At 39.0% G+C, this 24,677-nt stretch overlaps 1 long non-coding RNA gene and 21 other non-coding genes across 24 annotated transcripts; all 22 read left to right on the forward strand.

Annotated features, from left to right (window-relative positions):
- Positions 1 to 543: 543 nt before the first annotated feature.
- On the forward strand, positions 544 to 616 carry trnar-ucg (transfer RNA arginine (anticodon UCG)). The gene has a single exon. It is a non-coding gene; the product is annotated as a tRNA-Arg (tRNA).
- A 113-nt stretch (positions 617 to 729) lies between these two features.
- On the forward strand, positions 730 to 802 carry trnar-ucg (transfer RNA arginine (anticodon UCG)). The gene has a single exon. It is a non-coding gene; the product is annotated as a tRNA-Arg (tRNA).
- A 107-nt stretch (positions 803 to 909) lies between these two features.
- trnar-ucg (transfer RNA arginine (anticodon UCG)) lies at positions 910 to 982 on the forward strand. The gene has a single exon. It is a non-coding gene; the product is annotated as a tRNA-Arg (tRNA).
- A 100-nt stretch (positions 983 to 1,082) lies between these two features.
- Positions 1,083 to 1,155, forward strand: trnar-ucg (transfer RNA arginine (anticodon UCG)). The gene has a single exon. It is a non-coding gene; the product is annotated as a tRNA-Arg (tRNA).
- A 101-nt stretch (positions 1,156 to 1,256) lies between these two features.
- On the forward strand, positions 1,257 to 1,329 carry trnar-ucg (transfer RNA arginine (anticodon UCG)). The gene has a single exon. It is a non-coding gene; the product is annotated as a tRNA-Arg (tRNA).
- A 107-nt stretch (positions 1,330 to 1,436) lies between these two features.
- On the forward strand, positions 1,437 to 1,509 carry trnar-ucg (transfer RNA arginine (anticodon UCG)). The gene has a single exon. It is a non-coding gene; the product is annotated as a tRNA-Arg (tRNA).
- A 101-nt stretch (positions 1,510 to 1,610) lies between these two features.
- Positions 1,611 to 1,683, forward strand: trnar-ucg (transfer RNA arginine (anticodon UCG)). Its single transcript has one exon. It is a non-coding gene; the product is annotated as a tRNA-Arg (tRNA).
- A 107-nt stretch (positions 1,684 to 1,790) lies between these two features.
- On the forward strand, positions 1,791 to 1,863 carry trnar-ucg (transfer RNA arginine (anticodon UCG)). Its single transcript has one exon. It is a non-coding gene; the product is annotated as a tRNA-Arg (tRNA).
- Positions 1,864 to 2,319: 456 nt separating this feature from the next.
- trnar-ucg (transfer RNA arginine (anticodon UCG)) lies at positions 2,320 to 2,392 on the forward strand. Its single transcript has one exon. It is a non-coding gene; the product is annotated as a tRNA-Arg (tRNA).
- Positions 2,393 to 2,680: 288 nt separating this feature from the next.
- trnar-ucg (transfer RNA arginine (anticodon UCG)) lies at positions 2,681 to 2,753 on the forward strand. The gene has a single exon. It is a non-coding gene; the product is annotated as a tRNA-Arg (tRNA).
- A 107-nt stretch (positions 2,754 to 2,860) lies between these two features.
- On the forward strand, positions 2,861 to 2,933 carry trnar-ucg (transfer RNA arginine (anticodon UCG)). Its single transcript has one exon. It is a non-coding gene; the product is annotated as a tRNA-Arg (tRNA).
- A 113-nt stretch (positions 2,934 to 3,046) lies between these two features.
- On the forward strand, positions 3,047 to 3,119 carry trnar-ucg (transfer RNA arginine (anticodon UCG)). The gene has a single exon. It is a non-coding gene; the product is annotated as a tRNA-Arg (tRNA).
- A 113-nt stretch (positions 3,120 to 3,232) lies between these two features.
- trnar-ucg (transfer RNA arginine (anticodon UCG)) lies at positions 3,233 to 3,305 on the forward strand. Its single transcript has one exon. It is a non-coding gene; the product is annotated as a tRNA-Arg (tRNA).
- A 109-nt stretch (positions 3,306 to 3,414) lies between these two features.
- trnar-ucg (transfer RNA arginine (anticodon UCG)) lies at positions 3,415 to 3,487 on the forward strand. The gene has a single exon. It is a non-coding gene; the product is annotated as a tRNA-Arg (tRNA).
- Positions 3,488 to 3,594: 107 nt separating this feature from the next.
- trnar-ucg (transfer RNA arginine (anticodon UCG)) lies at positions 3,595 to 3,667 on the forward strand. The gene has a single exon. It is a non-coding gene; the product is annotated as a tRNA-Arg (tRNA).
- A 781-nt stretch (positions 3,668 to 4,448) lies between these two features.
- trnar-ucg (transfer RNA arginine (anticodon UCG)) lies at positions 4,449 to 4,521 on the forward strand. Its single transcript has one exon. It is a non-coding gene; the product is annotated as a tRNA-Arg (tRNA).
- A 109-nt stretch (positions 4,522 to 4,630) lies between these two features.
- On the forward strand, positions 4,631 to 4,703 carry trnar-ucg (transfer RNA arginine (anticodon UCG)). The gene has a single exon. It is a non-coding gene; the product is annotated as a tRNA-Arg (tRNA).
- A 108-nt stretch (positions 4,704 to 4,811) lies between these two features.
- Positions 4,812 to 4,884, forward strand: trnar-ucg (transfer RNA arginine (anticodon UCG)). The gene has a single exon. It is a non-coding gene; the product is annotated as a tRNA-Arg (tRNA).
- A 113-nt stretch (positions 4,885 to 4,997) lies between these two features.
- Positions 4,998 to 5,070, forward strand: trnar-ucg (transfer RNA arginine (anticodon UCG)). Its single transcript has one exon. It is a non-coding gene; the product is annotated as a tRNA-Arg (tRNA).
- Positions 5,071 to 5,176: 106 nt separating this feature from the next.
- On the forward strand, positions 5,177 to 5,249 carry trnar-ucg (transfer RNA arginine (anticodon UCG)). The gene has a single exon. It is a non-coding gene; the product is annotated as a tRNA-Arg (tRNA).
- Positions 5,250 to 6,037: 788 nt separating this feature from the next.
- On the forward strand, positions 6,038 to 6,110 carry trnar-ucg (transfer RNA arginine (anticodon UCG)). Its single transcript has one exon. It is a non-coding gene; the product is annotated as a tRNA-Arg (tRNA).
- Positions 6,111 to 8,812: 2,702 nt separating this feature from the next.
- LOC144057243 (uncharacterized) lies at positions 8,813 to 24,499 on the forward strand. Of its 3 annotated transcripts, none has more exons than XR_013295195.1 (3): positions 8,813 to 9,002; positions 9,855 to 9,935; positions 24,383 to 24,499. It is a non-coding gene; the product is annotated as an uncharacterized LOC144057243 (long non-coding RNA). The 3 variants fall into 3 exon arrangements; XR_013295194.1 differs by lacking the exon at positions 24,383 to 24,499 and adding an exon at positions 19,519 to 22,291; XR_013295193.1 differs by lacking the exon at positions 24,383 to 24,499 and adding an exon at positions 10,026 to 11,822.
- The last annotated feature ends 178 nt before the right edge of the window (positions 24,500 to 24,677 follow it).

Here is a 24,677-nt window from a genome sequence, read left to right on the forward strand (position 1 = left end):
ATGACTGCGTGGCCTAATGGACAAGGCGTCTGACTTCGAATCAGCAGATTGAGGGTTCGAGTCCCTACGTAGTTGAGCCACTTGAAGAGCCACTAATATAAAAAGAAAAATTTGCTTTTGTCAAAAAAATATTTGCTTATGAAATCAATTGTTTGTTTGTTTGCTTTCCAGCAAAATAAATAATCAGATGACTGCTTGGCCTAATGGACAAGGCGTCTGACTTCGAATCAGAAGATTAAGGGTACGAGTCCCTTCGTAGTTGAGCCACTAATATAAAAAGAGAAATTGGCTTTAGTCAAAAAATGTTTGCTTATGAAATCAATTGTTTGTTTGTTTGCTTTCCAGCAAAACAAATAATCAGATGACTGCGCGGCCTAATGGACAAGGTGTCTGACTTCGAATCAGAAGATTAAGGGTTCGAGTCCCTTCGTAGTTGAGCCACTAATATAAAAAGAAAAAGAAAAGTTGGCTTTAGTCAAAAAATATTTGCTTCTGAAATCAATTGTTTGTTTGTTTGCTTTCCAGCAAAATAAATAATCAGATGACTGCGTGGCCTAATGGACAAGGCGTCTGACTTCGAATCAGAAGATTAAGGGTTCGAGTCCCTTCGTAGTTGAGCCACTAATATAAATATAAAATGAAAAAGAAAAATCGGCTTTTGTCCAAAAAATTTTGCTTATGAAATCAATTGTTTGTTTGTTTGCTTTCCAGCAAAATAAATAATCAGATGACTGCGTGGCCTAATGGACAAGGCGTCTGACTTCGAATCAGAAGATTAAGGGTTCGAGTCCCTTCGTAGTTGAGCCACTAATATAAAAAGAAAAAGAAAAATTGGCTTTAGTCAAAAAATATTTGCTTCTGAAATCAATTGTTTGTTTGTTTGCTTTCCAGCAAAATAAATAATCAGATGACTGCGTGGCCTAATGGACAAGGCGTCTGACTTCGAATCAGAAGATTAAGGGTTCGAGTCCCTTCGTAGTTGAGCCACTATTATAAAAATAAAAATTGTCTTTTGTCAAAAAAGTTTGCTTATGAAATCAATTCTTTGTTTGTTTGCGTTCCAGCAAAATAAATAATCAGATGACTGCGTGGCCTAATGGACAAGGTGTCTGACTTCGAATCAGAAGATTAAGGGTTCGAGTCCCTTCGTAGTTGAGCCACTAATATCAAAAGAAAAATTGGCTTTAGTCAAAAAATATTTGCTTATGAAATCAATTGTTTGTTTGTTTGCTTTCCAGCAAAATAAATAATCAGATGACTGCGTGGCCTAATGGACAAGGCGTCTGACTTCGAATCAGAAGATTAAGGGTTCGAGTCCCTTCGTAGTTGAGCCACTATTATAAATATAAAAAGAAAAATTGGCTTTTGTCAAAAAAAATGTTTGCTTATGAAATCAATTCTGTTTGTTTGCGTTCCAGCAAAATATATAATCAGATGACTGCGTGGCCTAATGGACAAGGTGTCTGACTTCGAATCAGAAGATTAAGGGTTCGAGTCCCTTCGTAGTTGAGCCACTAATATCAAAAGAAAAATTGGCTTTAGTCAAAAAATATTTGCTTATGAAATCAATTGTTTGTTTGTTTGCTTTCCAGCAAAATAAATAATCAGATGACTGCGTGGCCTAATGGACAAGGCGTCTGACTTCGAATCAGAAGATTAAGGGTTCGAGTCCCTTCGTAGTTGAGCCACTATTATAAATATAAAAAGAAAAATTGGCTTTTGTCAAAAAAAATGTTTGCTTATGAAATCAATTCTGTTTGTTTGCGTTCCAGCAAAATATATAATCAGATGACTGCGTGGCCTAATGGACAAGGTGTCTGACTTCGAATCAGAAGATTAAGGGTTCGAGTCCCTTTGTAGTTGAGCCACTAATATAAAAAGAAAAATTGGCTTTAGTCAAAAAATATTTGCTTATGAAATCAACTGTTTGTTTGTTTGCTTTCCAGCAAAATAAATAATCAGATGACTGCGTGGCCTAATGGACAAGGCGTCTGACTTCGAATCAGAAGCTTGATGGTTCGAGTCCCTTCGTAGTTGAGCCACTAATAGAAAAAGAAAAATTGGCTTTTGTCAAAAAAATGTTTGCTTATGAAATCAATTATTTGTTTGTTTGCTTTCCAGCAAAATAAATAATCAGATGACTGCGTGGCCTGATGGACAAGGCGTCTGACTTCGAATCAGAAGATTGAGGGTTCGAGTCCCTTTGTCATCGTGCCACTAAGATAGAAAGAAAAAGAAAAAATAGCTTTTGTCAAAAAATGTTTGCTTATGAAATCAATTGTTTGTTTGTTTGCTTTCCAGCAAAAAAAATAATCAAATGACTGCGTGGCCTAATGGACAAGGCGTCTGACTTCGAATCAGCAGATTGAGGGTTCGAGTCCCTTCGTAGTTGAGCCACTTGAAGAGCCACTAATATAAAAAGAAAAATTGGCTTTTGTCAAAAAAATGTTTGCTTATGAAATCAATTGTTTGTTTGTTTGCTTTCCAGCAAAATAAATAATCAGATGACTGCTTGGCCTAATGGACAAGGCGTCTGACTTCGAATCAGAAGATTAAGGGTACGAGTCCCTTCGTAGTTGAGCCACTAATATAAAAAGAGAAATTGGCTTTAGTCAAAAAATGTTTGCTTATGAAATCAATTGTTTGTTTGTTTGCTTTCCAGCAAAACAAATAATCAGATGACTGCGTGGCCTAATGGACAAGGTGTCTGACTTCGAATCAGAAGATTAAGGGTTCGAGTCCCTTCGTAGTTGAGCCACTAATATAAAAAGAAAAAGAAAAGTTGGCTTTAGTCAAAAAATATTTGCTTCTGAAATCAATTGTTTGTTTGTTTGCTTTCCAGCAAAATAAATAATCAGATGACTGCGTGGCCTAATGGACAAGGCGTCTGACTTCGAATCAGAAGATTAAGGGTTCGAGTCCCTTCGTAGTTGAGCCACTAATATAAATATAAAATGAAAAAGAAAAATCGGCTTTTGTCCAAAAAATTTTGCTTATGAAATCAATTGTTTGTTTGTTTGCTTTCCAGCAAAATAAATAATCAGATGACTGCGTGGCCTAATGGACAAGGCGTCTGACTTCGAATCAGAAGATTAAGGGTTCGAGTCCCTTCGTAGTTGAGCCACTAATATAAATATAAAATGAAAAAGAAAAATCGGCTTTTGTCCAAAAAATTTTGCTTATGAAATCAATTGTTTGTTTGTTTGCTTTCCAGCAAAATAAATAATCAGATGACTGCGTGGCCTAATGGACAAGGCGTCTGACTTCGAATCAGAAGATTAAGGGTTCGAGTCCCTTCATAGTTAAGCCACTATTATAAATATGAAAAAGAAAAATTGGCTTTTGTCAAAAAAATGTTTGCTTATGAAATCAATTGTTTGTTTGTTTGCGTTCCAGCAAAAGAAATAATCAGATGACTGCGTGGCCTAATGGACAAGGCGTCTGACTTCGAATCAGAAGATTAAGGGTTCGAGTCCCTTCGTAGTTGAGCCACTAATATAAAAAGAAAAAGAAAAATTGGCTTTAGTCAAAAAATATTTGCTTATGAAATCAATTGTTTGTTTGTTTGCTTTCCAGCAAAATAAATAACAAGATGACTGCGTGGCCTAATGGACAAGGCGTCTGACTTCGAATCAGAAGATTGAGGGTTCGAGTCCCTTCGTAGTTGAGCCACTAATATGAATATAAAATGAAAAAGAAAAATAGGATTTTGTCCAAAAAAATTTGCTTATGAAATCAATTGTTTGTTTGTTTGCTTTCCAGCAAAATAGTTAATCAGATGACTGCATGGCCTAATGGACAAGGCGTCTGACTTCAAATCAGAAGATTCAGGGTTTGAGTCCCTTCGTAGTTCAGCCACTAAGAGAAAAAGAAAAAATGTCTTTTGTCAAAAAAATTTAGGAAATAGGACAGGACAACCCTCGTTAGCTACACTGGCTAAGATTGCCCACCATAACATAATTTTACCAAAATATTGGCACTAGCAGTGCATAACTAGCCTCATTAGTTTAGCGGGCACAACCCCCGTTCGCTAATCTGGCTAATTTGCCCACTTTGCTATCATTTTACAATAATGTTTGCACCAGCAGTGCATTGTTGGCCTCGTTATCTTAGCGAGCTAACCAGATAACAAGTAGGGCTCACGTTAGCATACTGTTAGCATTTTTGTCAACAAGTTTAGTGGCCTAGTGCATCTAACTTGCGTCGGTCGCTCGGCTGGCTAATCTTAAACATAGTTTTGTCTGTCAGTATTGCGGATTATTGCTGTATAATCGTTGCTCATGTGCATCATCGGCCTTACCAATAGGCAAACACGGGCAATAATCGATGGGCCCTGAAATTTTCAGGAGCCAAAGTTGAAAAAGAAAAAAAAGGCTTTAGTCCAATTTTTTTTTAAATTAAAACAATTGTTTGTTTGTCTGCTTTTCCAGCAATATAAACTGTCACATGACTGCGTGGCCTAATGGACAAGGCGTCTGACTTCGAATCAGAAGATTGAGGGTTCGAGTCCCTTCGTAGTTGAGCCACTTGAAGAGCCACTAATATAAAAATAGAAATTGGCTTTAGTCAAAACATGTTTCCTTATGAAATCAATTGTTTGTTTGCTTTCCAGCAAAAGAAATAATCAGATGACTGCGTGGCCTAATGGACAAGGCGTCTGACTTCGAATCAGAAGATTAAGGGTTCGAGTCCCTTCGTAGTTGAGCCACTATTATAAATATAAAAAGAAAAATTGGCTTTTGTCAAAAAAATGTTTGCTTATGAAATCAATTCTTTGTTTGTTTGCGTTCCAGCAAAATAAACAATCAGATGACTGCGTGGCCTAATGGACAAGGTGTCTGACTTCGAATCAGAAGATTAAGGGTTCGAGTCCCTTCGTAGTTGAGCCACTAATATAAATATAAAATGAAAAAGAAAAATTGGCTTTTGTCCAAAAAATTTTGCTTATGAAATCAATTGTTTGTTTGTTTGCTTTCCAGCAAAATAAATAATCAGATGACTGCGTGGCCTAATGGACAAGGCGTCTGACTTCGAATCAGAAGTTTAAGGGTTCGAGTCTCTTCGTAGTTGAGCCACTAATATAAAAAGAAAAAGAAAAATTGGCTTTAGTCAAAAATATTTGCTTATGAAATCAATTGTTTGTTTGTTTGCTTTCCAGCAAAATAAATAATCAGATGACTGCGTGGCCTAATGGACAAGGCGTCTGACTTCGAATCAGAAGATTAAGGGTTCGAGTCCCTTTGTAGTTGAGCCACTATTATAAATATAAAAAGAAAAATTGGCTCTTGTCAAAAAAATGTTTGCTTATGAAATCAATTCTTTGTTTGTTTGCGTTCCAGCAAAATCAATAATCAGATGACTGCGTGGCCTAATGGACAAGGCGTCTGACTTCGAATCAGAAGATTCAGGGTTTGAGTCCCTTCGTAGTTGAGCCACTAATATAAAAAATAAGAGAAAAAGAAAAAATGGCTTTTGTCAAAAAAATTTAGGAAATAGGACAGAACAACCCTCGTTAGCTATACTGGCTAAGATTGCCCACCATAACATAATTTTACCAAAATATTGGCACTAGCAGTGCATAGCTAGCCTCATTAGTTTAGCGGGCACAACCCCCGTTCGCTAATCTGGCTAATTTGCCCACTTTGCTATCATTTTACAATAATGTTTGCACCAGCAGTGCATTGTTGGCCTCGTTATCTTAGCGAGCTAACCAGATAACAAGTAGGGCTCACGTTAGCATACTGTTAGCATTTTTGTCAACAAGTTTAGTGACCTAGTGCATCTAACTTGCGTCGGTCGCTCGGCTGGCTAATCTTAAACATAGTTTTGTCTGTCAGTATTGCGGATTATTGCTGTATAATCGTTGCTCATGTGCATCATCGGCCTTACCAATAGGCAAACACGGGCAATAATCGATGGGCCCTGAAATTTTCAGGAGCCAAAGTTGAAAAAGAAAAAAAAGGCTTTAGTCCAATTTTTTTTTAAATTAAAACAATTGTTTGTTTGTATGCTTTTCCAGCAATATAAACTGTCACATGACTGCGTGGCCTAATGGACAAGGCGTCTGACTTCGAATCAGAAGATTGAGGGTTCGAGTCCCTTCGCAGTTGTGTCTTGAAGTGACGATAGATTAATATTTACAGCCTATTAAAATGTTAGGATAGGACAACCGTTGATAGGGTGTTCTTAGTCCTGCTATTTGTGTCTCCTCTAACCTCATGATCAACAAGTGAGTGATGGCGAACTAATGTTGCATGTGGTATATTTGGTAACGACATGGTTTATTTGCTTCTTTTTTTTTTTTAAATATATATATATTTATATTACATTTTCTTGAACTCTACTCTGGTGGAGGCCAGTTTACCTGGGTGGCCCGCCTAAGTATTTACATGGTGTGGGAAACACTGATATAACTCTGCCAGCTCCTCCCCAATTATCTGACGACACTAAATCAATTCTGTGCTGCCTGCCCCTCATCACATACACAATGAATGGATTTGATGACTGCTAACTGCAGTGTGAAAAAGATTTAGATTTTTGTGACTTCAGAGTCAGACTTTTCCCCTAAAATTATAACCTCAGAGGCACATTACATTACAGGTTCCACTCTAGACTAGATATTTGCGTCAGTGCAGCTCCTCTACCCACCCCTCATCTTCATGCTTCTTTCCATCCAGTATGCTGACTTTTCAACACCCTGCAAAAGGAGAGAGGCTGGACGAACACAGGTGGGGAAAGGCTTAGTGTTTGGGAAATTACAGCTTGAAAAGACCAGCATCATCTCACAAGCCTTGAGCGTGATCGGTGTAACAGCAAGGTCAGAGTGAGGTAAGAGCAAAGAAAAATAAAAGCTAAGAGGGGGATGAGCAGAAATTGATGGGAGAGAAAGAAAGGGCATAAAGCTCTAATATAAGATAAAAGATACGTAAGCAAGAAAGAAGTGACAGCTTTGAGGGATGAATGTGTCCCGAGGAGGCTGGCGAGAGAGCCGGAGGAGAGGCGACAGAGATGAGAGGCCCGTGAGGTTGTGTTGTGACAATTGCATCATGCTTCTGACTCACCGCTTAAAGTTAAAGCGTTGGGGCTTAGTCATGAAGGAAGGTAATTGGACGAAAAGCTCCACAGATCCATAGCAACAAAGATCACCTTTTTTCTTTCGTCGCTTCGTTTGGTCCGAAGATGACTGAGAGGCTGAAAATCCTTAATAGTTTTTATTTATTTATTTGGTTTTGTTGAATAAGTAAACATTACCAAAATAAAATACAATAATCAGTTAATAAACAGCAATCGGGAAAATAAATAAAAAATAAATACAATAAATAATTTGTGATTATTAACTAATTCACTGCCATAAATTCATAAAAAAAAAAAAGACTATTAAAAATTAGGGGCGACAGGTAGTGATGGGAAAATGAAGCTTCATGAAGCACTTGTGATACTTTTTGACTCCTCAAGATGGCACTCATGATTCAAAGTTGCAATGCAAATGTAATCAATTTTTATTGCACTTGCCTTTATTTTTAAACCAAGAGCACCATCTAGAGGAGTCAAAAAGTATCGCAAATGCTTCATGAAGCTTAATTTTGCCATCACGAGCGACAGGCAATTAATTTTTTTTTATTGTAATTAATTGTATGACTTTACTAGTTAACTCAAGATTAATCGCAAATTTGATATCTGTTGTTAATACAATGAAAACAAATTCTAGGTTTTCATACTCTTGTTAACAAAAATAGAAAAATAAATTTAATTAATAGAAATAGTTAAAATTAATTTTCGACGTTTATAACCGTCAATGGCAGTGAATGAATAAAAAGAAAAGAAAAGATTATTAAAAATTTGGCGCATCAGGTGATTAAAATTGAAATCGTAATTAATCGCATAACTTCACTAGTTAACTCACGATTAATCACAAATTTCATATCTGTTCTAAATGTACAATAAAAAATTCTAGCTTTTCATACTCTTGTTAACAAAAGAGGAAAAAAATGTTAAACAAATATAAATAGTTCAAATGAATTTTGAGTGGCACAAGTTGTGGGGAAAAAAATACTAAGGTATTCATTCTACAAGTGCACTTAACTTTTTTACTAGTAGCACAAAGAGCAGAGCAGTACATGTACTTTAAGCTGAATATCAAGGATATGGTAATAATGCTCAAATAGCTTTCCATGATTATGAATGCAAATATTAGCAATCAACTCCAGGAAATAAAAGCAAACGAGGGATTCGCAAGGACATCAGTGTATTCAGAGGGATGTAAGAGCATATCAACCACTGTCTCAATTTACCTTGATTAATAAAAGAGGGGCAAATAAAGGGTGGTCACGATGACAACCTGTAGTCTGACGCATGGGGAAAAAAAAACTAACAGCCTTGAAGTTGCATACATTAGCATGATTTTTATGACAATTACGCTAGCTGCTGCACAAATATCAATTTCCAGCTGCCTTTAAAGCAGTGGTAAGGACTTCATTGAGTTGTGAAGTGTGACCTTTTTAAAATATATATATATATTTTTTATTTTTTTTAAAACAATGTCATATGTAAACAAATAAATATATACAGTATGTTTAGCCTATTGAAAGTAGGTACTGTATATGTACGTACGTACACAGCAGGGTGCAGTATAGGAACAGTGTAACGCCAGGAAAGCGGGGTTGTTTTTACGACAGGCTGCCGTAAAGTGGTGTTTTTTGTTTTTTTTGTTTTCATGCTTTATTTACAATAGTGTACGTGAACAGTACGATTACTGTATAACAATGTACATCGAACAATATAAACAGAGATACAATACAAAATAAATGGGTGCACCGTGTACCCACACAAGGCATGAAACCAAACAAAAGAATAAAAAAATAAAAGGAAGAGGGCTCAATGTTTTTTTTGTTTTTTTCTTCCTCGGTAAAGTGGTGTCAAATCGGAGCTGCTGTGAGGTCCTCATTTCGTCAAGATCTGTTGAACAACACCTCCTGTTTTTATCATTTGTCTTGTATTTGCAGGTTAGTAATGTTCTGAAACAACTCCAATTATCTTAAGCAGTGTATTTAACATGCATTTTGAGTTACTGAAATGTTGTCAATGGGCTGGTTTGTCTCTTTGGTGAGGTTAAACACCATGAAGGAGATAGCCGTGCGTGAGTTGCGTAGTGGACGCCATTGTTATCGTCTAAACATGTAGCAAAGTAGCAGACTATGTTTAAGTTTGGCTAAGTGTTTAAAAACAACAACACTATTTATGTGTTAATGTTTAATAATAAGGGGGGGCAGTCTAGTTTTTTTTTAACCTTGGGTCCCGGCGGATTTTGCCCACCCCTTGGTTGTGTCATCACGTAGGTCGCTTCCTTTTTTTTTCTTTTTTTTAATGCCATGTGTATGTCAATCACACAGTTGTCATAGCTAATTAGCCAATGAATGAGCATGAAAAGCTTAAAAAAAATTGGCTGCGTCACAGCATCATGCCCGCTAATGTACGATCAGTGATGCAGGGTTGCCTTGGCAACAAAGAAGGCCACTATAGCGTCATACAAATTTGTGAGCTATAGTTACTTTGATGTATATATTTATAATAGCATCTTCTTTTGTTGTGTTTACTTACTTTTAGCGGCCTACTCATTACCAAGTCTGTCTTTGTAAGCTTATGGTCTCTACAGAAAAACAAGAGGTCACTTTCTGCATAATAGTTTAGGTATTAATTCACTGTGGATTTTATAACTTCCCGGTATACAGCACAGCTGACTTAGAGTCACACCAAACTGACCCATAACGGTGACTGTCAACACTGCATTGTAATCAGTGTAGCCCCTCTTTCCCATTTTCATTGAGTGCACTGACAAAGGTTCTCGCTGGTTACAGGCTGGTCACAGTGAAGATTGTCGCCCAGGGAGGAAACGCGTCCACGTACAGGAAACTGCCCGACTGGTCCCAATGGTTTCGGTGAGCCAAAAACACAATCCTGTTTTTAATTATGAGTGGGATCCATAATCAAGCACACATCCTGTTTTCATTTTCATGGTTCATCTTAAGCGGAATATTTGACGCAAACCACTGTTGAAGTCAGGGGAGCCACGGAGTGACCGAATGGTGGGCAAGAAAGATGGAGGATGTGAGAAGGGAATTGTTTTTGATGAAAGATCTTTCCCTCAATATGACTCTAATAATATGACTATGATGGTGTCGAAACTGACTTGTGTGGCCCAAAATAGTCCAATAATTACATTTGTCATCTCTGGATCAACACATTTCCACTATATAAGCTTGTACCTTCCCACTGGCCCTCCATCCCCCCCTAGAGCTGTTATGTGGAGACAGCAACTGACACTCTCTAATAGAAATAGAAGGGGGGAAGAAAGTTATGAGGTATTTTCTTTTTCCTTCTTTTCTTCTACCAAATACCCCACCAGATCCTGTTATTATTTTCGATTTTATGTGCCGGGTTGGCAATGTATTCTGGCCATTTTCAACTTCATCAAGAACAAAGTATGAGGAAAGATTTGGTTTTGCATGCTGGATTAAGCAAAAAATACTTTTCACACAGACCAAATAGGATTCAGTTTTGGTGCAGATTGATATAAAGCGTTGTATATTTTTTGGGGTGTTGGAACAAGATATTGCCCTTTGGTTCTGCATGGAAATAGAGGTTCAAAATATTTTTGCTACATTCTTGCAATGGTGTTAATAAGTTTAACCCATTTAAGAGTGCATTACTGTGTTTTTACCACTAGAGCCGGGAGCGCTGTTGCATATTTCTACCTTCAACGCTGGAGAAGCGTATATACTGTATACAGTGGTCCCTTGCTCTTCCGCGGTTCGCCACTATATCGCAAATTTGTATTTGGGTCCAAAATTTGTACATTGTGGGGTTTATCTTGGGTTGTACCTCGCTATTTTGCAGGTTTTTCATCGATTATTATTGAAATTTACATTGGTGCAGAATCAGACTCACCCCACCCATCCCTGATGAAAAAACGGATTTGACAAGTATAGTCATCAATGGGAGCGAACTCTAAAATTCCCTTTGTTGTGTGTTTTCGACCTCACGTTTTACACAGTGAAGCATTACTTTGCCATCCATATATGAAAATAGCATAATAAGTAAAATACACTCCACAATTTGCATTCGCCACCTAAAGCGACTGGTGTAAATCAGTACAGTAAGCATGTCATGATATATTTTTTTAGATTCTAATTCAAAATAAAAGTAAAATAATTTAATAAGGGTAATATTGTCTTGGCAGCTCATGTGGTATGCTTGTATTTTTTTCTTCTCAGGCGAACATGTTTGAGTTGAGGGTGAAGCATTGTTGACAAGAGGGAGTTTATCAAATTCTCTCAAGTGGTGCTGCACTTTAATGGTGAAAGATGTGATGAATAAATGGTGGAATGATATCAGCCAGGCGATATCAACATCATCAAGGTCAAAACTCGTCAGTGAGCATTTAAAGCTTCTCATGTGTTTTTCTCACAGTTCATTGCAATAGCTTGGTAAGAGCATATTTTTGACAGCAAGTACTTTGCATTAGGGCTCCTCAATTATGGAAAAAATAATAAGCACGATTATTTTTGGTAATAATTGAAATCACGATTATTCAAAAACGATTATTATTATTTTATTTTTTTTCAAAACAAAATGTTTAAACATTTGAAAATATTAAGACAAATACAATTTGAAACCCTATAATTATGTATGTTCCCTTTGGACTAAACTGAATTTATGATAATATATGTTATTTATGTTAGCAAAAATTTGATTTTGGGGTGCAGCGTGTGCAGTATGGCTTGTGGTGTGCAAGTTTTCAGGGGTGTGTAGTGAAAGAACTCATGTGGGCGTGCCTCAAAACAACTCAAAATTAGCATTATTAGGGCTGCAGCTTTCGAATATTTTGGTATTCGAATATCCTACTAAAAATTCTGGCAAATAATCGGGTATATATACTGTATATATATATATATATATATATATATATATATATTCTCTCAGCGTTAGTCCTGTGTACTGTCATGCCTACTGTAACTGCCGTTAACTTGACTACGACGATCTCAGCGGGCATCCGAGGCGGAAATGATGAGGACTCGTTGCAGCCCTAATAATCGTTTTGGAAGCTTTATGCCCATTTTGTAATAATGCAGAGTAATAATTGAAATTGTAATTGAATTTCGATTAATCGCACAGCCCTACTTTGCATTACTTATCGGCTTACTTTATTTATTTGTTAGTTTGTTGCCTTTGGTAGAGCTTTGTTGTATGGAATGCTTTAGAAACACAAGCAGCAATGGTCGATATTTCTCACAACAAAGTGGATAATTTGTCCGGCTTATCGCAACAAAGATGACAATGGAAGCATACTGTAAATCATTATCAACTGTGTTAACAAAGATAACAGGAAGCTAGGCCAGGCTAGGTGAAGAAAAAAAGGGAATTACTTTACATTTGGCACATGAAAGAAATTGAAGGGTGCTTTTAGGGCAGAGGCAGAGACAGTCAAGGAGATGAGGAGGAGCAACACAAGAGGATGATGCTCAGTCGACTCCTCTCTTGCTGCAGGCTGCACCCCATTTGACTGAATAAATAATTTCCACTATCAGCTCCACTCATAACATTCCAGAGCAAAGAGGTCAGTCTTCAATCCCTCTCCCTCTTCGCAAATGATAAGGTAGCATTTAAAATGCATCATAAACGCATGAGATTAATTATGTATATTTACATCCCGGAGAAAATGAATGGGGGGCAGCGCTGGATCATACTGGATGGGCTTTATAGTAAACATTAAACATGTCCAATGGTGGCTGCGGGCAGTAGTGTGCTGATAAAGGTGGTGTTGCAGGGATACCGTGACGACTTGCAGCTTGAGGCTATAAAAGTCGACGCACATATGGAGTGCAAAGTATATCAGAGCAGCATTATCTGAGAAAGGGTGAAGTAGTGCTGTGAGCTAAGTGATAAGGTAGAGATAGAGGTGTGGAATAAGTTCCTGAAAGCGTCGATGCTCAGAAGTAGCAATTCTCTTCACTTCACACTTGTGTAGCCTTAGTGGCCCTCCCACACTATTGTAATGTTGCTGCAAAAGACAGATAAAGCTCGGACAATGCTGCACAGACCATTTTTTTCTCAGATGCTGCCGAATGGGAACCAAAGGAAAAATGTAACCTCGGCTGTCAAATACGTGATATGCATAATCCATTCATGTTTTTTTACACGCTGACCATTGACTTTGATCATTTCATATATGCATTTAAGACTGCATCAAGTGATTTATGACCACTAGGGGGCAGAAAGACTCCAACACAATGGGCCCATTCACACTGGTTCTTGCTTGTTTGAATAAACAATCACCTGTTGGCAAGCTCATTTAAGCACCACTTCAGACTGACGTTATCATTTGTTTACTAGTTGCTTGACTTCCTTTTTAATAGACCATTTTAAATTCAAACTGCTATAATTAGCTTCTCCAAGGTTAATGTTTTCAACACAGTGCATTTATATTCAAGTCCTGGTACATATCCTAAATAAAGGGGTGGCCTCACTTTAACACAAGCGCAATGTGGTGCATTGACAATCATACCCCACTTAAAAAACAAACAAACATATTTTTTGACAAAAAACAAATCCATTATTCATCTGTTTAAAGCAATAAAGCTAGATTTTGTTAAAATAATATTGTCTTTCTGGGTATTTTGGGAAACGATGCATCCACACACCTTGACCGGGACGAGTGGAACAATCCATTTCACCAAAAATACCTAAAAATCCACCTAAAACTGACCAAGGCCAGCACAAATAAATAGGGACTTACGTTTGACCAGAACATTGAGTTTGAAGGGAAAGTCAAAAAATAATAATTCTTGACAATAATATGTTCTATGCAGCCCCACTAGTCCAAATACGGTATTCTGGTTAATATTGTGTTAGTGGAATATGAGTTAAGCAGCAAAATCCAGCAGTGGCCATTTTGCCACTTTTCTGTCAAGTGAAAATGACATCACAGTTGCTCAGGTCTCAGGTAACAACCAATCACAGCTCAGCTTCAGAAAACAGGTGAGCTGTGATTGGTCGTTGCCTTAGCCCTGAGCAACTGTGATGTCATCTTCAGTCAACAGCCAGTGGCAAAATGTCCGCCCCCTGAGATGCACGAAAACGGATGGATTTTGCAATTTTACAATTCCACAAATGTAATATTAATCAGAATGTCATGTTTAGACTAGCGAGGTCACATATAACATATTATTGTCAATAAATGTTTACGGGTGATTTCCGCTTTAAAGAGTGCCCAGACTTTGTTTTCTATGGCTTTGTGCGAAGGTTCTGTCCCCTTGACTGGCAACCTTCCTTTACTGTGCTCCTTTCAGAATGTTTAATTGCACAGGCCAGAAAACATGTCATTTAGAAAGATACACAACACACACACACACACATTATTAGGGTGCGATCCGTAGGACATTTGAGCATGGAGGGGCAGTGGCACCAAACCCAGATGGCTGAGCTCCTCACCTAATCTGTTGCTGTGAGTGAATTCAGTGGCTGCTTTTTAGAATTTTAGTAAATAAGGCCCTTAGTTGTTATAGTAGCAGTAAGAGCAGTAGTACCGTTTTCAGAGTTGCAACATTTGCGGAAACGTTTCTCATTCCTAGACTGATGTTTTCCTTTCCGTCAAAGAATCCTAAAGTGGCTTGTTACACACACCAACTAGGACTTGATTGGATCAATTCTACGTTACCAATCTTGAGTGAAAAATGCAACAGCCCTTAATGGTTTAAAATGATGGATTGAACCAGTGGAACCACAGTGATCACTTCAGGTTGGCTCATTGGGGTAAAGAAGTAAAATGCAATTTCCAAGTCCACAAAGCACACATGGAATGGTTGGACTCCCATGCACTTTCCAGACACCTGGTGAAGGTAAAGAACTGATCCAGATTTTAATAACTGAGGGAGGGGTTGCCCTGAATCCAGTCCAACAGACCGATGGGCTCTTTTTTCCCAGATTCATACTGTTTAAGAGAGCAGAGCTTGAGCACCCCCCCTCCTCATTTTTTATCAAATTTCTTCCATCTAAGAAACTCGGGGCGTCAAAACGGTGTCTCTCCAGCGGCGCCAGGCTTCCCATTTTGTCTCCACGTTGCAACTGGGGCAATTGCCCTTTTAGGGATCAATAAAGTAATCTGAATCTAAATCTGAATCTGAATAATCTCCAGAGTGCTGGAATAGACATTCCTAAGGAGGCTGAGGCACGACTGCAGATATCGAACCAAGTCACTGGTACATGATCTGCACTCTCACTGCGCAAGATGCACATTGTCACTGCCAGAGGGTCCAATGACATTACTGGCTGTGCCGTGGTAAATTCCAGCATGAGCCCGAGTCACATTACAGATGGTGAGAAGGCCTGATTCACCATCCTGGGCCTTCTCTCCCATCTGCATCCCATTGTCTCACTGTGAAAGACAGAGTGAGAGGGAATAAGTGGAGGACGGCAATCTTCCTCTTGAGATATAAAACATATTTCCTCCTTTGGTCAAAGGACATTTGGTGGGGGGTGGGGGGGCATTAGATTGGAGGTGGACATAGGAGGGGTATCAAAAAGCTCAGTGAACAAAGAAGGATAAGGGGGGGGAGGGTTTATAGGTAGGAAAGAGGGGGCCAGTCTTTACAGGTAGTATACAGGAAAATCAAAACTGCCGGGGTGTGAGGAGGTTTCGACTGGAAAAGGCAATCAGTAGATAGAGAGCCCTTGCCACATTGACAAATGTGGCCTTTCGTCACGCGGCGGTAATGAAAGCCATTTTTCTGGATTTGGGCTGAGGATGGTACTGAGAGAGGTGGTGTAGAGGGAGAGTTAAAGCCAGTAAAATATGTTGCATTTGTATGTTGAGAAAGGTCAGTGATAAATTTGTGGCGGCCGTGGTTCAGGGTGTAGAGACGGTTGTTCAGTAACCCGAAGGTCGGCTGTTTGATTCCCGCTCTCCCCAAGTCATGTGTCGTTGTGTCCTTGGGCAAGGCACTTCACACACATTCCCTCCAGTGCTACTCACACTGGTGTATGGAAAGTGTGAATGTTTGGTGGTGGTCGGAGGGGCTGTAGGCACACACTGGCAGCCACGCTTCTGTCAGCATGCCCCAGGACAGTTGTGGCTACTTAAGTAGCTTACCGCCACCACTGTGTGAGTGCACGAATAATGCAACCACTGTGGAGTGTCTATATAAATCCAATGCATTATTATTATTATGAAATGCTGAGACTAAATCAGATAATAAATAAATTACAGGTAGTGTATTGAATGTGTAGGTGGATTTCCATGCAAAGTCAGCTGCGATGGGGTTGGCAGTCTGTCGCAGATATTAGGTCAGCTGTGTCCCTCACATTTAGTAACAATGGGTCATGCTACGCTTCAACAGTGGGAGCATCTGGGGTTAAGACAAGGGGTACAAAGCAAAAGCACAATCAAAGGTTAACATGCCAACTTGGGACACGTCATTTGCCAACCCATTAAACAGGTATGCTGCATTGCTGTAATTACTCTTGCACTCATTTCCGTCTGAATGTGTTCATAACCCTGCCCTAATTGGCGTCCGTGCTTTCGTTATCACGCCATTAACCTCTTTATATGTTGGAGCACCGCAGATGCTTCTGCAGCTCAGCTGAGAATTGGTCCTGTGACGCAGGAGGCCCAGCACAGACAGTACACTCGCATTCAAACTGTGGCCCATTCCCGTCTTTCATCCATCCATCTATCTAAATAATTCTCACTGCTCGAATCCTGCACGATCCTCGCCTGCTCAGTTCTTGTCTTTATTTGCCTCTACCCGAGAAGCACTTTATGCTTCCCGGGGGTGCCATGCACTTGAAACAATAAGGCCATTAGCGCCTACTTGTCTCAACCTATGTTCACACTTGAAGAACAGTGCCGAGAAAAAGCTTGAGAGACACAAACCTCTGGGATGGTTACATCTTCCCGCGTTGGTCTGCTAACAAAGACCGACATTGTTAAGTGGACTACATCGCCAGCCATAAAAGCTACTACAATTTTCCATACATAATGAATATCTACAACTGTCAAGCCCATCAGATAAGGATGGCAGAATCCATTAGGCTTGTACCGTGGGCTTTGGTGAATTAGGCAGCCCTACATTTTCAACACGTGCATTATTTAATCATCACTACCGGGGCAGAGGGCCCGAAGCCCGAGGCGGGACCTGGGGCTTCAGTGGAGTAGTTCGGCCTCGTACGGAGCCCTAATGAGGGAATGTTTGCTTGAGAGTGTCTGAAAAGTCAAAGTTGTTTGGGTGGGTACGCAATGATGGGTCACCCACTTAAATAACATGGCATCAGTTGCCTTCAAAAGTGCAGTGCAGAAACAAAATCTCAAATCATCTTTCACTACAGTACTGGATGAATGGTACAAGTATGCTACAAATTTGCTATATTTGAGCCAATGTGTTATTTACTCTGCTTGTGTGTCCTGGGCAGGCATTGTGCATACATAGAAATTATTTTTCTGGGGCATTTTTTTAAAAAATTTTTTGCTTTATCATTAACTGATACAAATGTGACACTGAATGAGTTCATGTCAATGACTATGTCCTGGTATGGAGAGTGAATTGTAGTGGTAATAATGGAATATAATGAGCATTTACTCGAGACTTCTTGCTTCCTCTTGTAAAAAAAACCCAAAAAAACGTAATGTGTGGCCAGTTTTTTTGTACGAATTTGCTGAGCATTCAAAAATGATGGTGAATGAAATAAAGAGGTAAGTAAATCAGATGTTTTTTTTTTATTTATTCATAAATAAATAGCAAGAAAGTGCCCTTTTCTTTACTTAAGCTCCCGCTTCCTAAAATGTCAATGCACATTGCTGGTCCTTTCATATGTTTATGAGAACTACAAACATTGCGATGATAACAGAAGCAACCAACGTGCAAATTTATCAAGAGTATCTTTGGATTTTATAGTTTCTGTAAATTTGTATTTTAGTTGAAGGTCCACCATAAGAACAAATGTATTGGTACCCGTGGCTACCTGTTGATCTTTGAGCTCCTTATGCAGGTCAGGGTGCTTGTCTTTTAAATGTATTGTGATGTTGGAGGTGTTTCTGCTTTTCGCCTGGCAGGTTTTATAACATCGTTTACAGACCGGGGCGTCTACAGCCATCATTCGTTTCATGGTCTCCTTCTTTTTGTCTACCTCCGCTCGTGTGAGTCAAATACACTTTTATTTGTAATATGCTAATTCCTGCTTCATGGGCTCCTTCCCTTGCTGCGCACGCGTGGGTCAAAAACCACGCTGCTACTTGTTTTGTTTTCCCCCACCCTCCACTCACTCAAACACACACACACACACACTAGTTACGAGTCTCTGTAAGGTCACTTGGCGAGCGGCGGTGCTACAAGTACTGGTACCATACAAAACGCAGTATAGTATAGTTTTAAATGAAGCAGTACCCAGATACCAAATTAGTACCGGTTAACCGTGCATTTTTTGGGGGGGTGTAGTTTTTAAGTTATTAGTGAACCGACTGAACTCATGTAGCTATTGCCCCAAATTTTTTACATTCCTTCATTGATTTCATCCAGGAGATCATTTAAATTCTCCACATAACAGATATTGTATAAAATGCATATATTATTTATAATATAATATGATTATATAGTGTTGTGTATCTACCGGTAAGCGTCATCAGCAAACAACACCATTTTCAGTAAAGCCGATATCTTACAAATGTTATTGATGTACAAAATAAACAATTTTGGGCCCAACACTGAACCTTGGGGGACACCACAAACAATATCCAAATAAGGCGGTTAAGAGATGTGTGTTAACCTCTTTAAAAAAAAATACAAGTTCTTCTTACAGAGGACTTTCAGAATGATGAATTTCTGGCTGACACTCTCATTTGTACACTTAAACTCCTACATGCTGTCTCGCCATGTTCTTTATGTCCAAAGAAGAGTGGCCAGATCAGAAAATGTGTGGATTCCTCTTGTCCCTATAACATGGACACACACAGATACACTATTTTAAATTAAGTATTCATTCCACACTCATCAAACACATGCCCTTTGCCCACTGGTTGGTGGCTATGTGACATCTAATCTTGCATTATTGATTGGGTAGACTGGAATCCCACGACAAGCCAACAATGGTCTTTGTGAGAGATACTTTAATTACCACAGCACTCACAAGATAGTTTGTGAGATCCTGCATTCAGGAAACTGTTATTTTATGGTTAGTATGACGGAGCTAACAGAGAAAAGGAGTAAGTACAGCTGGATGACACAAGCCCGGAGGACAAAAACTGTTTTAAAACCTTCCCTCTTGTATTCACGGAGATAGCAATCCTCGTTTAGACTGCATACATTAGGGCTTTAATGAGAATCACATTTGGCAGGGTCCCATGCTGACGAACCTGCCATGTTTTATTCAGACCCTAAATGGCAGCGCTGAGTGCTTACTTGCTAGCTCAGCTCAACTAGGACCTGGTTTTATAGAGCCGTCACCTTTGACCCGCTTCTCCCTGCTCTGCAGCCAAACGCAGGAGGCCTCCTCTGGGTTGGCAGAGATGAGCAGTGGGATGGTTGCCATGTCATCCTCCACCACCTGGACCTGTGTGGGCTGAACTCTGGTGGATCTGACACACATAGTGCACATTTGGACCGCAACCAATTTCACGCGAGCAAAGGCATGGATAGATGGACTACATAGGGCCACCAAATGACATGACAAAGTATTCCTGAATTAAAGCGGCTGAGAAAGTAACTAATGAGTCAATCAGTAGAAAGACATCCAAACATCCAACTAATAATTCCAGATCCAACTACGTGCATGTGAAGAACGTGGGCGGTAGAAGGACAGGCATTACAACGACTAGTGACAGTGCTGTTGTCCGAATGCTGTTCCCCACAAACACACAGTGACACTCGTTCATGCTCATGCACAGTGCCGAGCTTTGAAGCTGTGGCGGACTGCTGCCTGTGAAATGGCATCAAACACAAAGACAGCCATGCGGCAAAGCAAATGCACAATTAGGACACATTGCAGCAGCGCATAGCAGACCCACGAATCACAACAAAGGTTTTAAAGCAAGCCAAATGCACAGAAAAAAGAACACCAGCAAAGCAGTTTACATCATTATGCATCGTTTGAGAAGCGTGCAAACTTCAACTATTGGTCACAAGGCAAAACAAACCAAGGAGAGAAAAATAGAAGTGCTCGTTCTTCCCTTACAAAGCCCGATGAGCTGGAAGAATGTATTCATTTAGCTGACGAGTGGAGGTCTGGCAAATGCAGTGAGCTGAGATTTGGAGGTAGAAAAGTGCATTTATACACCACCATACTGAGCCTTTCTGGGGGCCACTGCATCCCTTACAACTAAGGTCCCAAAAAATTGATCACCATCAGAGAAATTAACCAATCAATCCTGCACATTTTCATGGTTAACAGATATACTTTTCACTATACATACTGTATGCAGCTACCTGAGTGCACAAAATAACCCCTCAGAAATCTGACTCATCAAAAATAATACCCCCCCCCCCAAAAAAATAAATAAATAAATAAATTGATTAATAAATACATTTGGATAATTCTGAGAGAACTAAAATGACATTTACCACAAAATGCTACATATCCAAACAGTAATTTTCAAACAGCAATTAAACAAATCATTGACTCAGTCTCTACATGTAGATAATTTCGATAATTGATTGTAGTACACAATGATTGTCATGGTGGCAAGTATTTTTTGGGGTGATCACATGCCCAAGTTATTGTGCTGTATTATATTTGTTGGTACATATTTCCCAAATACAGATTTGTTTTGTGTTCAATCGACAGGAGTTAAACCGCTTTCTGTTCATTATACAGACTATTCCTAAAGTGTGTGTGTGTGTGTGTGTGTGTGTGTGTGTGTGTGTGTGTGTGTGTGTATATATATATATATATATATATATATATATATATATATATATATAAGCATGCCACTGATGAAAAAAATGATGTCATACAGGAAGGCAATAAATAAACACGTGAGATAATGTAAATTACTGTATATTGAGCTTGAGAGAGAAAAAAGCTATTCTAGTATGTTTCCAAAGAATGCTAAGTAGCTGTCTTAAGTTTATTTTTTTCCCCAAAATTGATTTTTCTCTGTTTGTTTGCATTGCTCCTTCATGTGATAAAATCCCAAACCAAGGTTAACTGGAGTTAATCCAGTCAAGGACAGCAACTGCTATCTAATTAGCCATTTACTCATTAGGTATATGAATGCCTGGTGGGTTTATAAAGCAGCGAAATAGTTGCTGCACAGCAAGTTAGTGCGGCTATTCATTTAAAAATGTGTTTTTCTATACAACGAAAATTCTGTTATACAAGGCTACATCTAATGACATCTCGTGTCAGAATAAAGATAATAAAGCAAATACAGAATTCACTACATTTACTAAAGGGTGGAATTTAATTAGTGTGCAATTTACATCATATACAAGGGGGTAAAATCATTTATTATAACCTGGATTCAAAAGCATTTGCGGCTGACTTCACCTGCGTTGAAACCTAACACCATGAAACTCTACTTTAAAACCTTAAACCGTCCATGAAACCATAAGCCTTCAAACCCAACTTGAAACTTCTAACCTTTGTTTGATACTATACTATTTGATTTGATCTTTATTTATCTTTATTAACACCTTACCTGTATTATATTTTTCTAATACAGTGTATTCTATTGGCTGGCACGGCTAATGCACGGCCATTTTAGCCTGGAATGGACCAGTCGTACAGGAGTTTTCGCAAATTTCCCGATGGCCAACACACCACTGGCTGCCTTGCCGTGATTCTCACACTCGCTGTGAAACATTGGGATCTTGAAATAAATATAAATCAGAAATAAAGATTAAGTCAGTGAAATTAAGCTTAAGTGTCAATCACAATGTGAGCTTTGTGTAGGCTGAGAGGCTTCTTTGCTTCCATTTGTGGCATCACTAATTGTCACTTGCACTCAGGAATCAGGATCAACACCAGCTCTCTGCTTACAACTCCAACAAAGGATGTCTGCATCTGTAACAAGCTTTCCATTCTGTAAACAAGAAGGATTTCATACAAATTAGCATGGACATATACAGGGGTTGTTGTGTGTAGATGATGTAACCTTAAAGGTCGAGGGTCCAGAGGTCTCTAAAGGACCCCCCCAAGAAAAAGCAAACCTTGGTTGGAGGGGAATGGTACAACTTGTGACAGACTGCCTATACACACCTTTTACAACTGTATGATAAGAGAATGGACATTTGTTGTACTTGCGTTCAGATGTACTATTTTGTTTTATTCAGAGTCCAACAGTGGACGGACTCCATTGTGTTCGGTGGCTTATGTCTTGGCGATGTCAATGCCCTCCATGTCTATATTAGCCTGTCCTCCTCCCGGGAGGCCTGATGGGTCATGCTGGACATCCTACCATTGTCCCCCTACAAGACCAAATACATGGCAGGTCAGCAGGCAGACTGTTTTTCTTTTTCTCCCCGGAAGCGAGACACAACAACAACACATCCCGCTCTTAGATCGTCTCGTTGAATACAAATGGCAAATTAACGAAGGTATGATCACAAATGCTGTGCATGAGCTCTTGCAAATCAGAATATTAAACTCTCCTCCTTTGTACACTTGAATATATTGTGCAAAGCATCATTTTGCTCCTCTCTGTTAGCGGCCATGCCAGTGCAGCACATCTAGATATTAAGGGTCTTATTTGGTTGATTACAGAGAAAGTCACAGGAAAGAAAGACTAATCCAGACAGTGTGAAGAAGCGTCAGTCTTAATTAACCTCACACTGTTTCAGATGCATTAGCGCTCGCACGGCAGAACACCGAGTACCTTGTGTAAGATCAAACGAGGATGCGGCTGCCAGACAAATAAGAGCCCGGTTAATAATGCTCATCGTCTGTGTCAGCTTTTATTCACTTTGATCTTATTAACATTTGCAAAAGACGAGGTGAGGAGAGACACACTTGCCTTTTTGGAATCAGCTGCTGATTCAGTGTGAAGGTGCACTGCTCATGGTCGCAACCATTTCTTTTAACTGTGGCGTCTTACAAGACAGGTCATTTTCACAATGTCGTTGGTTCCAAAAAAGTTGGTTTGACTGAAAACTAATACTTTTACTTTTCACGTCACGCTTTGTGCTCATAAATAGAATAAAAACATGTCCTTGCTCAAATTGACAAGCTCAATTGTCATTGAAAACCATAGTTATTTTTTCTCACCGGAGTTTTGATTGTATTTTATTTTGAAATTTGCATTGTAAATCGTCACTTTTGTTTTTGGGCCAACACTTTTATTTTGAAGAGGCCCTTAGTGGTTTAGTGCTTTTTGTACTTAAGGTAGCTTAATAGCATAAGTACAGGTAGTCCTGTAGTTACGAAAATCCGAGTTACGAACATTTGCAGATACGAACGAAGGCTGACTGTCCATAAAAAGCTGCCACATCATACATTATGGTACGTTACTGTAGTTCCCTTCTCTGCCACAACCCCAGCCGAGCAGCCCCGCACCATTTGCGCATTTCAACTACCTCTCTGTCCGGCGATGAACGGTACTGCCTGGAGCCACGGCCAGTGGCCGTCGCCGGTGCACGCACGCGATATTGGCGCCACACTGTGAATACATTTCAGAGGCTCTTGTAGAGGATATTCATGAAAAGCAGCCCTCAGTCGTCTTCTTTATTTGCGTAGTAGCAAAACGAACAATATCTCTTCAGCTTCAAAATTAATTGAATTTGACTTGTTGCTATCTTGACTCGTCATATGCACCAATCAAAATTTATGATGAGACCGTTACACCCAAGACGAAATGCATTCTACTTCAGCCTCACATGAACTCAACTCAATAACTCCTCCACCATCTATGTACAGTAAGCATATTAATTTTGTTTTTATTGCATTGTACTGTGTAAAAATGTATGTACTGTAAGGAAAAGTGGTTCAGATAATGGATAATGTAATATAATGTATGTTGTTTTAAATTTAATTCATGTACTGTATAGAAAGTATATATGCTATAAGGTAAATAATTTAATTTGTATATATATATATATATTTTATATATTTTTTTAAAACATATTTTAATATTTTATTTAAAAATATAATTTGATAAAATAAAATTTTGAAACTAAATTTAATGTGATTCAATTCAAAACAACCGCGCGGAACCCATTGTGTTTGTAAGTTGAGCACTACTTGTAAGCTGGAAAAGCATTGAGGTATGTCCTGTTTGTACAGTATTGGTAGCCCCTCCAAAGAGGCAAAAGGTACATTTTATTGAATTGTTTATTAGTACTTGTGTTTGTACATGTACACGTTTTTTTCATTATTGTTTGCATTTCTTTGAAATATCTTTCAGCTCTTATGATGATTTGGTGATGCACGGTGATTCATGGTGATAAAAATAAAATGTCAAATCATCAGTAAAGTTTCATCCTTGTTCGGGGGGGCCTGCTACAAAAGCAATCCTTCGTCTTGGTAAGTATAAATGGAAGAAAATATCCAACTACGTTTTGTGGAAACGTTTCCATTGAATACTTTTTTGGTGGTCACTGACTCACTTGCTGTTGCAGTTCATACCAAAGGTGCTTGATTGCCTTGAGGTCGTTTGGAGCAAGTTCTTCCACACGAAACTCATCCAAGCATTTGTTCAT

The sequence above is a fragment of the Vanacampus margaritifer genome, chromosome 9, assembly GCF_051991255.1.
Source record: "Vanacampus margaritifer isolate UIUO_Vmar chromosome 9, RoL_Vmar_1.0, whole genome shotgun sequence".
NCBI lineage: Eukaryota > Metazoa > Chordata > Actinopteri > Syngnathiformes > Syngnathidae > Vanacampus > Vanacampus margaritifer.